Genomic DNA, 11,350 nt, shown 5'->3' on the forward strand with positions numbered 1-11,350 from the left:
ACCCATTCCACGCCACACAGTTTTGGTCTCATAATCAGGTGCATCAAACTCAACCATCATGCGTTCCAATTGTTAATTATACTCGTTAAAGGTACGGCCAACTCCAAAATTGGCGGTCTTTTGGCATTGCCAGGCGTCGTCTCACCTCCTTTGAGCACGACGACGTCTCTCCATTAGACGACTTCCCCGAATGGGCGTAGGTCCAAAATCTACTGCAACTCGAGTACAACCTACTCATAAGTTCGGTGTCTTCTGGCATAACTAGGCTTTGTCTCCGACCATGAGCACGACGACGTCTCTTAATTAGACGGCTTCCCCAAAGAAGCGTACGTCCAAAATCTACTACGACCCGAGTCCCAATTAATGGGTAACGTCCGGCTTAATAGCCTATGACAATTTTTTCTTAACCAACACACAACCAATCAATCTCGACCCAGGACACTGTGCATTGTAGTCAAATGTCTTAATTAAAATAGTGAACCTAGCCTATTTTCTTCGTATTAGAAATATACGGTAAAATAGTTGTGTATGGGTACACGGTCAATTTACACTAGAAAAATTGATATCTCCAATTTAAAATCCCACTGGTTTATATAGTGTATAAAACTATTTTTGTGTTAAAACCCAACACTTGGGATTTTCTGAATAAATATCAAAATTCATAATTTTTGGAATTGAATACTTAAATTTCCAATCAGCACTCAATTTGCACAAATTATCATCCAACTGCAAAAATTGAACACACCATTGCAATCAGCACGCAACTCCGGTCACCAGCTATCCCGGACTAATTTCCGAAAAATAATTAATTATTAAATAATTTCTAAAATTAATTAAATAAATCAATTTAAATACTAAAATGCTAACCTAGGCCAAAATCACTAAATTAAATACCAATACGGACCCGGAAAATTCCCGCCCTTTTAGATAAATAACACAATTTATCTAGGCCTCACTTAATCTAATTTAACCACCTAACATGCATAAGTGCATAATTAAATCACTAAATTAATCTAACTAACCACCTAATTTCTAATTAAATAAATCTAAACACCCCTTAGACGTTATTAGTCTACTAAGAAGAGTTTAGTAAATAAACTCACCGGTTAATTGTGGAAACCGGTTCACCGCAACGACGACGCGACAGCGGCCAAAATCTGAATTTTTGGCGGCGTTGGTGAACACTCGGGCCGAGTCTAAAACGGGCCCAACAAATCTTAGTCCACTATGAGATTTGTTTTTGAATCGGGCCGGGCCTGAAGCGGGCTGACTTCGCGGGCTTCTGATCTCGTTGGGCTTCGCTGGACTGGGCCAAAATCCAATGGGCCGAAGACACTTGCTGGACTTGAAGACTTCAACTGGGCTAAAGAACAGGTTGGATGGGCTGCAGACTTTGTTGCGGCTGATCCACGAGATGAAATAGACCGAAGCTGCTGGACGATTCGTGGGACGGCTTCGGTCGATGATGGAAGGGCTTCGACTTGGGGTTTTGACCGAAGAAGCTGGGACGTGTAGATTCGGTTGCTGGACAAATGGAAATCATGGAGGCGTTGGTTTGCTCGGTCTTCAAAAGGCGCTAGCATGGAGTGGCAGGCAGCAGCACGTTAAGAGATGGGATCTCGGTGGATGAACGGAAGCTGTTTCGTGGCTTCAGTGGTCTTCAGCTGTTGTTGAATTTCGGTGGAGAAGAGGGATGGAACTTCGGACGTGAGATGGCAGAGGGTTCAACGAGAGAGAGAGAGGAAGTGGTGCAGCTGCAGTCTCGTGGATTGAAAGACGCCGGGCAAGAGGAGTCAACAACCAAAATAGGCCAAGAAAGTTTGACTTAGTGGAGGCTTCGTTCGTGGGCTTATATGGCTGCGAGGAAGAGAGTGAGTGGAGAAATTGGTGGACATTGGATGATGGATTGGTGATGATGATGGGAAGAGGCGTGAGGAATAAATGAAAATGGGGATGAGGTAGAAAGCAAATAATGAGAGCGAGAGCAAAAGCAGAAGGGGTCGACGGATTGAAACGCAAGAAGGAGAAGGGCGGCGGCCTTGACTTGCTAAAGAAGCTGCCGAAGGAGGGAGCCCACCAATTCTATCCCTTCCATTGATTGCACGGTCCCCTCAAACTCCTCACAAATATCCTAATGTCTCATAATACTTTCCAGTCTTATAATCCACAAAATAAACCACAAATTATCCAATTTTTGAAGCCAAAGATGCTGCCCCATGCCTTAATCCGAATTTTACCAATATTAACTTCAATTCCTCGCTCAAATCTTCCGAATTGAGGTCCAATTTTGCCAAGGAAACAACCCAAACAATTTTCTGTAAGTCTCTGATGCTCAAAGGCTCGGCTTGGAAGTGCCAATTTTTTTAATTTGGTCCATCCGAATTTTCGCTAATTTTCCGCAACGTCTGAAACAATTTTCCATAAAAATACCGGGATCTCCGAAAATTCTTTGAAGGATGAGACGAAATTCCTAAAATAGATCGTAACATGACAGAACTTTCGATTTCTGAAATCAGGTTCCAATTAGCGATTAATTTCAATTCGGCGCGCTTTTAGCATGACCGGATAACTTCTAGGAATTTTGGTGCAATTGACCTGTGATCAATTTATCTCGAGTCACATTGTATATCTTCGACATATTGGCGACCCTCAATTGTCGTGAAAATCTCGAGATTTCATTTACGGGTATCGGGTACAAAAATGATAAAAAAATCAGTCTAGTGTCGATCGATGATTATTTTGCAATCAGGTGGAATCATCCACACTCTGGTCTCTGATCGATTTCTGACAGTGCTGTAATGACCCTTGCAGATCAACACGGTCGAGCAGTCGACTCTTAGTCGAATTCTCAAGTCTATTGTGTTAAAATCCATTAATGGTTTCACCCGATAGGCTAGTTATCTCGTGAGGGCCCCTCTCAGAGAATAAGGCCATAAGCGCGTCGATGAAAAGCCCATTTCATCTCATCGAAATCAGACTCGAAAATCAGGATGTCACAGGTAACACATAGCAACAGCTAAAAGCTAGACGGGACAGCTTCCTGGTTCCATATGATAATTATGAGATGTTACCTTGCGAAAGCAAAAGCATCCAGTTTTACTGTCACAGCTACCATCGAAAAGCTATATCAAACAATCTCTCCGTAACCCACTCATCTCATGCCCATCATCAGTTTCCGATATGATCCTTGCTTCCAATGCTACAACATCGACACCTGGGATGTACAACTACAGGTCATGCTTTGGATCCGCTTTACCTTGAATGGTTTCTTGTTTCTCCACCACGACAAGTGTCAGCTTGCATAAACAACAATCGAACCAAACAATTAGGCAAGTACTTCCCCATGGCATGTTGTTGCGTTTAATTAAACGTTGCAATCGCATTGGAGTGCCTCTCCTGCACTCGCACTCATTGGTAAACAATTTCTCACAAGTTGCAAAGTGACAATGAAATTTCGATACTCCTAGTTGACCTTGATTCTGTCATTTCCAGTGATCACTTGGCTTGCTGACTGCATGAAAAATGGATTTGTTTTCCTTGCCAATTTCCACCATCTCATTGCCTATGCTGCTCCATATCCTCAGAATCCACTCATCTTGCGAAGACTGAGCATTACTGTCTCACAACCCTCTTACTGAAACTATCTTGATATCGTGGGAGAAGAATAGGTCCATCCAAAGCAGAATTCGACATCCACCACCGCATGTTGGTAGTGCCTAGCAAAAACCCAATGCCATCACATGGGAGATCATCAAGAGAGAACCTAAGTTCGACCTCGTCAAAAAATATAGTCGGACCTAACATATACTCAAAAGCTTAAGTCAATGAATCATGGACCAACTAAGATATATTAAGTCCACACCACGTCAGTTCTTATCACCCTCTTACATGTAAGCTCGATGTTTAGTATACTTCCTCCTTAATCCAAGTATTCTTTTGCGCCAACAGGTTGCCACCAATCAATGATTGGCTTGGGAGCGCGTAGCGGAAACCAAGAGAGAGACCAAGTCCAAACCTTTCAATTAATCCAGTTAGGCCACTTTTACTCAAAAGCTTAAAGCAATGGCCAACTAAGATATATTAACTATTCCATGCCAATACTAATCCCACATTGTTCGACTTTTTCTAACACAATTCATTCATGCATCTCAATAAAGCAAGTGCCTGTATTGCTAATCGTGGATGCATAATGTATTTTTGGAATATTAGTTAGTCTAGCCCCATCTAGAAGCACTCCACCTGCAACGATTGAAAGACCAGTATTAACAACTAAAGGATACTCTAATCGAGCTAAAAGCCAGCAATACATTTCCAGCTCTATCTCCATCCACAGAAGCTCCTCAACAGTTAGTGCACATAAAACCACTTAAATTCCCTCAAAAGAAACTATATTCTCTCAAAATAGGGTAGATTACAATAGGTTCATATAATTTGATCAAATTGCATTTTGAGATGCAAACTTTCAACTTCAACAAATAAAAACCTAACTTTTTCACACTTTTTTTAGACCTTCTGTTTGACGGATTTAGTTGGATATCATGATATAATTAGTGACAAAAGTGGATATGTCACTACAAAAAACCGAGTCACTCGCATCTCTTGAACTGTTCATTTTCACATTCCATGGATTAGAATTCTACATGTCGGTAGGGAATATTTGTTAAATTGTACAACTTTAGACTGATGTTAAGCTGAAATTGACAAATAAAAATATAAAGCAAACAGAAACACACTCCACCCATGATACCACACTGTTCTAGCAAGCGTAGCACAGGTCATTCATGAGTCATGCCAAGTCTTAAGAATTTACGTCTCCCTCGAAATATTATCCAGCTTTATGCAACAGAAAGCATGCGTTGATAAGAGCAAATTTATTCTCTTTTTAACTTGAGGACGTGAGAAAAAAATAATTTCATCTGGATGGCCCAATCAAGGCTAGGCCTTCTTTAGATGGCCATGAATCTCTTTGCTCTATTAACTACTGTTAACTGATGGCAACATAAAGTAGCAATAAAATAATCATTTCCAGATGAGGGTATAAAGACCGTGACAGATGCTTAGCTGAAGTATGGCAGTGCGATTTATATAGAGAGAATGGAGAAGGGGAAAAGTAGACGCTCTAGCTAAATAATTCGTCAACCAATAAATAAATTATGCAGCCCAATCGTAGGAACAACAATGGAAAGCCGGTAAAACTACATATAATCTCCATTGTGGAGCATTATTAGAGTAGCATGCGGCAAATACATGCAGATGTTAGTGCTTGATCACAGAGCGACTGAAGTATGTCGTGAATAAATAAATGGCTTACTTAGTGTAGGGCCAAGGGAGACACCTGAGTGAGATCTTGGTAAAAGGAGGGATTGTAAAGCAAGATATAAGATCATGTGACGAGCACACCTTCAATCACGATGCAGCGAATGTGCGAAACTAGGAGCCAATCTTTTCCTTTCTTCCGCTGGCATCTTTTCGCTAGCAAAGGGCACCCATGGACAAATAGATAGGAAAGGGAGGATGACAAGCCCTTCGCTGGCATGGATCGAAGACTTCCGCAGCCAATTATGCGGAAGTTTTTGAGACAAGTGAGGTGGTGGAGCCCTAAGTTATCCAGTGATTTTAGACCCACATTAAAAATCACCAGACTGGTAAGAGAAGGTGGCAGAATTTGTCCCTCTTTTGGGAACGAATGGAGCTTAGGACACTGGTTAATAAAAAGTTTTTCAAGAGAGCTCAGGCTATGAAGCCCTTTGGAGTTCAGGGACGTCAGATTCTCAAAGCCAAATATATTCAAAAAGGTAAGAGAGGTTGGCAGAAGCCCTATCTCGGGAAATGAGTCTATATTTTTGTCTTGCCCAATGGCAAAAGTTTCAAGAGAGCATAGTGACTGAAGACCCCAATCTTGGCGGCTAGTGATGAGCTTGTTACAATCAAAGAGTGAAAGCACGACCAACTTGGAGGGTAAACCCCGCTCGGGAAATGACTCGAGTTGTGGACATGAGGATATTTTCAGTGACCGAAGCGAAGGAAGGAGAGCCTGCATGTTTTCTGGCAGATAGTTTAGATGACAACAGTGATCCAACTCTAATGAAGTGAGGCATGGGGCAGAAAATTCTTCCGCAGGGAAAGATCTAAATTCAGGGCAACGACTAATGTACATCGAAAGAAGTGGAGAACCGTCTGAATTTGAAAGACGTTCCAAATTTTGAATCTCCAGCAACTGAATTTTCTTAAGCGAGGGGAAAATTTCCAGAGGAAAGGATACAAGTGAATCGCAGCTCCGCCATAAGTTTAGATATTGGAGAGTTTCATGGCATCTATGTATTGGCAACTCTATTTCATGACAGTCTTCAAGATGGAGTCTTGTCATGGTAGGAGGAAGAAACCTCGAGGGAAGGGTTGAAAGATTCTTGATTTCCATATCTCGTAACTCAGTGCCATTTACAAGAGGCTCAACTCCCGAAACCTTTCCACAATCATCCAACTTGATCTCACGGAGAAGTGGTGCAATTGGTAGAGAAGACGCTAGTTGTGGGCACTTTCCAATGGACAAGGCTATTAGAGAAGGGAGATGGCCGGGTAAACCTCCACTCAACCGCGGGCAATTTCTAATACAAAGCTGCTGCAGATGTGCAAAGGTAAGACCTCCTGTCTCTATTGCAAAAGAAGCCCACTCTTTCCAACTGTGCATGTCAGCAAATTCCAAGTACTTTAGTGACTGAAAAGGTATACAGTTACTACCATTGAATTCGGTACCCACACTTGTAACTCCATCAAATCCTTCGATTATCAACCTCTCCAAAGATGGTAGCTGTCCTAAAGGAGGCAATGACACACAGTGCTTGCATGTTTCAAGATGCACGACTGACATATTAGAGAATGAACTGTGTCCTAGCCAATGGGAAAATGACCTACCACTATAGGATGTAATGATAAGCTCTCTCAAGTTCCAGTGAGGTTGCAGCTCGTCCAATACATTTAAGCAATTTTGCTGCATAATATTGTTATCAGAACCCCATTGCAGTACTAACTTTTTCAAGTACCTCTTTTCCCGCAAATTGACTGTCTCAGCATCTCGGTAACTATCAACATTCTGCAAACCTTGTATGGAGAGTGTACCCATAAGATCCCCTAGCTCCCCTAGCTCCCTAACCCTGGTCCCATCGTTTTTGGCCACCACGAAATTAGTTAATATCTGCAAATTCTTCAGTCTGTTCATCCCCTGTGGCATTCTCTTCAGGGATGTCTTCCTTATATCAAGATGACGCAGACAGGTTAGGCTGCCCATGTTGCTCGGTAACTCAACAAGAGAACGACAGTAAGCAAGAATTAAGGTTTGCAAGTTGTATAGAGCTGTAATTGTATCAGGCAATCTGATTAGACTATCATTATGGGAGAGATTCAAATAGCGCAGAAGCTTCAAACGTCCAATTGAACTGGGCAACGTAGAGATTTTCCAATAATGAGACAAAGATAGCACCCTTAACCGTCTCAGGGGCAACAACCGAACATGCAGTACCTCATCAGTCAACAAATTGCACTCGCGAAATCTCACATGATCCACGTTCAGCGGCAGGAAAGTACGCAAATTCGTTGCCCCAGCTAGCACTTTGAATCTGGAAGCGACATCACATTGAGTTCTTACAAATGACAAATGGCGAGTGCTTGAGGACACCTGGTGTGCATTGCCTCCGTCCAAGCTGAAAAAAGAACGACCAGCTACATATCTTGCTAAGTCATTGACCAGGTCATGCATCGAAAAGCTCGATTTGATATCGCTTACTCCCAGGTCATGCATCGAGAAGCTCGATTCGACATCACTTACTCTATGAAGCAAAGATCTAGACACAAGATCACAGAAGCATTGATCACCTACCTCCTCTAATGTCCTGCTGTCGTTAGGTTGTTCTATCAAGCCCTCAGCCATCCAAAGTAAGATCAGCTGGTCCTTCTCATATATACAATCCTTTGGGAAGAGTGAACAATAGGCGAAACATCGTTTCAGTTGTGGAGGAAGGTAATGATAACTTAACAACAACGCAGGGAGAATTCCATTCTTTCCAGGTGCCAAATTCCAAATATAACTCTCTGCAATATTTTCCCACTTCCTGATATCAGACTCACCACGTAACAAGCTACCTATAGTCTTCAGCGCAAGAGGCAATCCATCACATCTCTTTACAATTCTTCGCCCGATTTCTTCAAGTCTCGTGCGCTCCTCGAAGTTATGCTCGTCAAATGCATGTTTTGCGAACAAGTCCCAACATTCCTTGTCTTGTAACTTCTGTAAATAGTATTTCGAGAAGGCACGAGCAACCGATGCGACATTTTCATTTCGTGTCGTCACGACGATTTTGCTGCCTCTTGCTCCATAGATAAATGGAACTAGAAACGCATCCCAAAGATTTGAGTCCTCATTCCAAACATCATCCAACACCAATAGGAATTTCTTCCCAGTCAAGAAGTCCTTCAGTTGGAGCTGAAGCTGGTTGAGATTTTCGGTCTCCTTCTTAGACGGGAGGAGAACTCCTCGAGAGCCGTCGCCGTCAGCTTGCAGATGTCGAATTGGTCGGACACGGAAACCCACGCCCTCAACTCGAAACTCCCCTTCACCGCAACATCGTTGAACACGAGCTGAGATAGCGTTGTCTTACCGACACCGGCCATCCCAACGATGGCCATCACGCTGGTGTTCTTTTCGCCCCGATCTGACAAGAGCAAGTCGATCACCGCCTCCCTGTCCTTCTCCCTCCCGAAAACTCCCAATTCCTCGACCAACGAAGTGGTCGGCAAAGCTCTAGCCGTCCTCCGGCAAATGCCTTCCCTTAGGCCCAGCACTTCTCTCTGCTTCACCACGCTCTCCAATCTCTCCAGAACCTTCTCTAACTTATCCCCCAATTTACTCTCTAACTTATCCCCCAATCTCTCCCGAACCCTCTCTAACTTATCCCCCAATTTACTCCTACGAGCGTCTGCAGCAAAGCTCCAGACCTTAGAAACGAGAGCCCGAGGCTCGACCCCGGCTTCGCACTTCAGATCTTCAGTGGCGATCTCGTCGAACAGGTCGTCGGCGTCGTAGACGGCGTCCTTGAGCTCGTCGAGCCACTTCCTGACGGAGTCGTTGGTCATCTGCTTCTCCTCCGCGTCGTCCAGCACGGCGTTCGCGGACAGGAGCGCAGCCTCCAGCTTCTGGAGCAGCCTCCCCTGGTCGAGCTTGCGCGACCGGAAGAAGTCGACGACCTCGCGGGAGGCCATCCGATCGAAGAGCACCTGGAGGAAAGCCGAGAGAAATGCTCCGCCGACGAGCGCCGCCGCCATACGGATTTTCAGGATGCAGGAGGAAGCTGGGAGGCGATTGGAGAGGAAGTGAGGACGATCGCCTACGGAAGAAGCGCCAATCTGTGAAGTCTTCTCCTTCGAAGATCGATGGTTGATCGCTTGGTTCACATTCTTCGCTTGTGACGATGAGATCGAGACATGGACAGCGCCTGCTGATCGGCATGCATTGACTGTTGATGGTCAACGTGATGCGCCGTGTGTTTTTGACTTTTTTTTTTATTTTATAAAATACGAAAAGAAAAATCGCAGCAACTATACTTTTTCGAAACAGAAAGGTTAGAAATCTTGATGCAAATGTTGACATGAGCACTTGCGTTTGGAAGACTTCTGAAGAAATGCGAAGTCATTTCCCCCTTGATTCAAGGTGCATTTGCTAAAGATAAATAATATTTGATCAAGCGGCTTTTTTAAGCGGAAAGAAGAGAGAGAGAGAGAAGAGAGAGAAAGAGTATATTTTAGTTCAGTCCACGGGCATGAATTGCAACCTAAAATAAAATAAAGGGAAAATTTCAAAAAAAGTCTTATATTTGCCTCATTTTTTCAAATAAAAACCCGAAATAGATCTTATTTCAAATAAGAATTTGAAATGTCAATAATTATTTTAAATAAAGGCATTGATATAGCCATTGTTGTTTTAAATAATGGTCCGACTTCGGCAATTGTTGGCCAACTAAATTATCCAACCAACCAAGAAGTTTTCATCCAAATTTTCTTTTCTTTTATCTTATTTTTTCTTTGCAAGGGGTCAACGATCTTGCTAGCTACTAGGAATGGCTAACAATGGCTTACAAGCCCTTGCTGATTGTGAGCGAGGCCACCCTCACCCGTGGTCGACGAGGTCGTTGAGCCCTTGCAAATGGCCGCAAGGGTGGCCTCACCTAGGTGAACTCGTTCCTCACTTGTGGCTGATACGGGTGGCACTCGCCGAATTGGGTGAAGACGATCCTCACCCAACCTTTTGACCATCGGTGAAGAGGAAGAAGAAGAACCATAAAAAAGGAAGGGAAAAAAAAAGAGAAAGCCCCTTATTTAAAATAAATATAATTACTTTAGACTCTTATTTGAAACGGGCATAACCATTTCAAGCCCTTATATAAAAGAAAATTCAATTCAATCCCTTATTTGATAAAGTGATAGCACTTCAAGCGCTTATTTGAAATAAGGTCCACTTCGAGCTCTTACTTGAGAAGATGAGAACACTTCGAGCCCTTTTTTGCAATTTTCCCTAAAATAAATAGAAGGCCTATTTTTTTTTTTATCGGTCCTACTCTAATTATATTCTAACACTCACTCTCAGACTTTTGTCCTGCCTCCTTGCAGGGCGTGGGAGTCGAAACCCACTCCTGAAATGAAATCGTCCCCACCCTAATCCCCCCTGAGAAAGTGGGGATTTGAACCCCTCATCTCCCCCTTCCAAGTTGGAAGAGTGGCCACTGGGGCGAACTCCCAAAGGTTTAATAGAAGGCCTATTTTGCATTTGAAATTGGGGCAAAATAATAATAATGGCACTTTGGGGTTGTATCCCTAGTTGCCAATGGACAAAGAAGCCTATCTCCAGGCTATGTCAAACGAATCATTTTTCAATTAAGATTCTATTATTTTCACATAAAATGTGGTGTTTCCAAAAGTTATTTTCTAGGAAACCATTTTTCAAGAAGGTAGCTATATTTTGCAGTGTGCAACTGAAATTTGAAAATAAATTATAAAATATTTTCTGTTGTTCGGTAAGAAAAATGTTTTCCTCCATGCACTCTTTTTCAATAATTTTTTTTTTAAATTTTATTTCTCGAAATCGATTTTTAAATTATTTTAATTTTTCTTTTTCTTTTCTTTCTTTTTATATTCTTCTTCTTTGATCAACCATGGTGATGGCCAGCGACTGGCCAAAGGCAAGCTTAAGACTCGCCAAATTCCAATGAGTTTCGAGCTCGAAAGAGAAAAACAAGAAAAAGAGAAATAATTGAAAATTCGATTTTTTTTCAGGGAAAAAATATGAAAAGGTTGACATAGGTAT

At 42.6% G+C, this 11,350-nt stretch overlaps 1 pseudogene; it reads right to left on the bottom strand.

The window, feature by feature from the left end:
* Positions 1-4,135: 4,135 nt before the first annotated feature.
* On the bottom strand, positions 4,136-10,302 carry LOC139883091 (putative disease resistance RPP13-like protein 1; annotated as a pseudogene).
* Positions 10,303-11,350: the final 1,048 nt, after the last annotated feature.

The sequence above is a fragment of the Rutidosis leptorrhynchoides genome, unplaced genomic scaffold, assembly GCF_046630445.1.
Source record: "Rutidosis leptorrhynchoides isolate AG116_Rl617_1_P2 unplaced genomic scaffold, CSIRO_AGI_Rlap_v1 contig353, whole genome shotgun sequence".
Taxonomy (NCBI): domain Eukaryota; kingdom Viridiplantae; phylum Streptophyta; class Magnoliopsida; order Asterales; family Asteraceae; genus Rutidosis; species Rutidosis leptorrhynchoides.